At 47.7% G+C, this 4,514-nt stretch overlaps 1 long non-coding RNA gene across 1 annotated transcript in view; it reads left to right on the forward strand.

Annotated features, from left to right (window-relative positions):
- Window positions 1-2,369: 2,369 nt before the first annotated feature.
- Window positions 2,370-4,514, forward strand: part of LOC108542273 (uncharacterized) — a 5,988-nt gene continuing 3,843 nt past the window's right edge. Inside the window, exons 1-2 of the long non-coding RNA XR_001889212.1 lie at window positions 2,370-2,411; window positions 2,516-2,595. This is a non-coding gene — a long non-coding RNA (uncharacterized LOC108542273). The remainder of the gene's footprint in view (window positions 2,412-2,515; window positions 2,596-4,514) is intronic.

Here is a 4,514-nt window from a genome sequence, read left to right on the forward strand (position 1 = left end):
TACAGGCTTGAGCCACCGCGCCTGGCCTATTTGGTTTTTTTTTGAGTCAGAGTCTGACACTGTTACCCAGGCTGGAGTGCAGTGGTGCAAACTCAGCTCAATGCAACCTCTGCCTCCCAGGTTCAAGTCATTCTTGCACCTAAGCCTCCCGAGTAGCTGGGATTACAGGCACGCACCACCATGCCCGGCTAATTTTTGTATTTTTAGTAGAGACAGCGTTTCTCCATGTTGGCCAGGCTGGTCTTGAACTCCTGACCTTAAGTGATTTGCCCACCTCAGCATTCCAAAGTGCTGGATTACAGGTGTCAGCCACTGCACCCGGCCTCTTTTCTTTTTTAAAAAAAGAATTAAAAATCTTAAAACTTTATGGGACACTTTACGAATTTTAGTGTCATCCTTGAGCAAGGGCCATGCTAATCTTCTTTGTATTGTTCCCATTTTAGTATATGTGCTGCTGAAGCAAGCATGGCCACCATTATTTATTTATTTATTTATTTTTTTTTCTGAGACAGAGTCTTGCTCTATCACCCAGGCTGGAGTGCAGTGGTGCAATCTCAGCTCACTGCAACCTCTGCCTCCTGAGTTCAAGGGATTCTCCTGCCTCAGCCTCCCAAGTAGCTGGGATTACAGGTGAGTGCCACCACACCCTGCTAATTTTGTATTTTAGTAGAGACGGGGTTTCACCATGTTGGCCAGGCTGGTCTCAAACTCCTGACCTCAAGTGATCCTCCCGCCTCAGCCTCCCAAAATGCTGGGATTACAGGTGTGAACCACCGTGCCTGGCTCTCAGTTCTAATTCTAATCTAGGGTTAGTTTTTTTTGTTTTTCTATTTGTTTTTTTGAGTCATATCAAATAGATATGGGACCCCTGGAATTCCAAGACATCCTGGACGAACTCCACAAATAACTGATACTAACCTTGAGCCAGAAATAGTTGTACAGTAGCTTTACTATCCTATAATTCAAGGTTATTTTTATTGTTAGCCTCCTTCATCTGCAGTAGCAAAATCTAGTTTCAGTTAAATTGGTTTCCTCAAGCACTAAGTGATGCCTACATTCTAAGGGGACTTACTCTAGCACACACACATCCTGCCTCGGGAGGCATGTGAGCTTTGTCATCTACCCACACAATGATCCTTGAATTATCCTCATGGTCTCTGGGCTGCTTCGCCCCCTCCAAGACAAGGGGCAGTGTTCTCCCTCATTCTCATCTGTAGGGTGCCTTCATGCCTAAAGGTGTCTGGCCTACCGGTCTGTGTCACCCTTGATCATACAGGAAAAGTTGGGGCAAGGAAAACTCGGAGTTTATCTAAGGCTGTCCCCCTTGCTCTGTTGTTTTGGAGCTTGCAGGGGTCTGGGGCTCAAGTTGTCGTTCTCTAGGAGCTCACACTGCACCTGAACTTGTAATGCTTCTTTTTTTTGAGATGGAGTCTCACTCTGTCACCCAGGATGGAGTGCAGTGGTACAATCTCGGCTCACTGCAAACTCTGCCTCCCAGGTTTAAGTGATCCTTTTGCCTCAGCCTCCTGAGTAGCTGGGATTACAGGTGCCTGCCACCACGCCTGGCTAATTTTTGTATTTTTAGTAGAGATGGGGTTTCACCATATTGGTCAGGCTGGTCTTGAACTCCTGACCTCAGGTGATCAGCCTGCCTCAACTTCCCAAAGTGCTGGGATTACAGGTGTGAGCCACCGGGCCTGGCCATGAACTTGTAATGCTTCTTCACCACCTCTTCCGACCCAGGAAGTCTTTATTTGGTTTGAGGTCAGGGAACCCTGTCTCACTCAACATCAGGTATTCTTTTTTTTTTTGGAGACGGAGTTTCGCTCTGTCCCCCAGGCTGGAGGGCAGTGGCGTGATCTCGGCTTACTGCAAGCTCCGCCTCCTGGATTCACGCCATTCTCCTGCCTCAGCCTCCCGAGTAGCTGGGACTACAGGCGCCCACTACCACGCCCAGCTAATTTTTTTTGTATTTTTAGTAGAGACAGGGTTTCTCCGTGTTAGCGAGGATGGTCTCCATCTCCTGACCTTGTGATCCACCCGCCTCAGCTTCCTAAAGTGCTGGGATTACAGGCGTGAGCCACCGCGCCCAGCTTCTTTTTTTTTTTTTTTTTTTTTTTTGAGAAGCAGTTTTGCTCTTGTTGCCCAGGCTAGAATGCAATGGCGTGATCTCGGCTCACCACAACCTCCGCCTCCTGAGTTCAAGCGATTCTCCTGCCCCACCCTCCTGAGTAGCTGGGATTATAGGCACCTGCCACCATGCCCGACTAATTATTCGTATTTTCAGCAGAGACAGAGTTTCACCATGTTGGCCAGGCTGGTCTTGAACTCCTGACCTCGTGATCTGCCCGCCTTGGCCTCCCACATTGCTGGGATGACAGATATGAGCCACCACGCCCAGCCAACATCAGGTATACTTACAAATCTATTTTCTTGTGTTGAGTTCGTTCTGTTTCTCTCTGAAAGGTAGATTTTTGAAATGCAAAAGCATGAAACTAACTTCTTTTTCTCCCAGGTGAACCCTTTCCTGAAGGAAGAAATGGAGAATGGCCCAGATGACTAAATGAGGGAAGGATCACGCCATCCAAGGATAGGGTAAAATATTGGTTAATATTTTTAAAACTTATCCTATCATGCATATGCTTTGTCATTGAATCTTTTTTAACAATTTTATGAGAAATAACTTCTATTTTATAGTTTAGGAAACATTCAGAGAGGTTAGGGCTACACAGCTAGAAGCAGAATTTGGCCAGGCGCAGTGGCTCACGTCTGTAATCCCAGATACTGAGGCTGAGGCAGGAGAATTGCCCGAACCCGGGAGGTGGAGGTCGCAGTGAGCTGAGATTGTGCCATTGCACTCCAGCCTGGGTGACAGAGCGAGACTGCATCTCAAAAAACAAACAAAACAAAAAATAGAAGCAGAATTTGAATCCATGTCCATCTGATTCTAGGATCCTGTCCTTGCCATCTCCTCGTACAATACCTACAGGCATTTAAAAGTGTAACTTGAGTGTTCCAGTTCTTATCAGCCTAGGGGTGCAAATAAGGTCACATTAGCACTTACCCACAACTTTGCTGGCAGCTCACCCCTCATTTGCTCACACAGAACCTCAGCTTCCTTCAAAATGCCTCCCCAAAAGATTATTGTAGCTATCCAAGAATGAGTTTCCTTTATGAAGTACTGTGGCTCCCTCGTCTGTACTCCTTGGCAAGGAGAACTGACACAAACATGATATTCTTGCTGCTTGCTGTGCCATGAGTAATAAAGTCCTTTCTCTCATACTAGGAATTGATTGTCTTCTGCCAACATTCATGAAGCAGTAATAGGCTAACTTACTAGCTTGTTAGTAGTAAAATCATCCCAGACCTGACACATGGCACAGGCTTGAGGTCAGGTGCTATGTGGTGGTAACCACAAGAAGCTGTTCGGAGCCCAGTGAGAACTGAGTGCTATAGACCGGGCCCAGTGGCTCCTGCCTGTAATCCCAGCACTTCGGGAGGCTGAGGCAGGAGGACTGCTTGAGCCCAACGGGTTTGAAATCACCCTTAGCAATATGCGGAGATTTTTTTTTTTTTTGAGATGGAGTCTCACTCTGTTGCCCAAGCTGGAGTGCAGTGGCGTGATCTCGGCTCACTGCAAGCTCCGCCTCTCAGGCTCAAGTGATTCTCCCACCTCCACCTCCCAAGTAGCTGGAGTTACAGGCTCTTGCTGCCACGCCCGGCTAATTTTTTTGTATTTTAGTAAAGATGGGGTTTCATCATGTTGCCCAGGGTGGTTTTGAACTCCTGAGCTCAGGCAATCCACCCGCCTTGGCCTCCCAAAGGGCTGGGATTACAGGCATGAGCCACCGCGACCGACCAATACAGGGAGATCTTGTCTCTATAAATTTTGTTTTTTAAATTAGCTGGCCATGGTAGTGCATGGCTGTGGTCTCAGCCACTTAGGAGGCTGAGGTGGGAGGATCATTTGAGCCAGGAGTTTGAGGTTGCAGTGAGACGTGATCACGTCATGGCACTCCAGCCTGGGCAACAGAGAGACACTTTTCCTCTAAAAAAAATCTGGAAGAAAGAACTGGTTGCTATAGCAGTGGCTGCCATAAGAAAAAGGTAAACCAAAGGAATCCAAAGAGGTGTCTCTACTGTCTGTCTGCAAATCTCATTAGCCACTGTCCTGCTTTCTGTCAACGGAGACTGGGAAAGCTAGCGCTCTCAAGCAAGAACTTCCTTGATGGTTGGGCGTGGTGGCTCAATCAAGTCTGTAATCCCAGCATTTTGGGAGGCCAAGGCAGGCAGATCACCTGAGGCCAGGAGTTCAAGACCAGCCTGGCGGTGAAACCCCATCTCTACTAAAAATATAAACATTAGCTAGGCATGGTGGCACACACCTGTAGTCCCAGCTACTTGGGAGGCTGAGGGAGGAGAATCACTTGAACCCAGGAGGAAGAGGTTGCAGTGAGTCAAGATCGTGCCACTGCACTCCAGCCTGGGGGACAGAGTGAGACTCCATCTCAAAA

The sequence above is a fragment of the Rhinopithecus bieti genome, unplaced genomic scaffold (assembly GCF_001698545.2).
Source record: "Rhinopithecus bieti isolate Rb0 unplaced genomic scaffold, ASM169854v2 scaffold_21777, whole genome shotgun sequence".
NCBI classification, from domain to species: domain Eukaryota; kingdom Metazoa; phylum Chordata; class Mammalia; order Primates; family Cercopithecidae; genus Rhinopithecus; species Rhinopithecus bieti.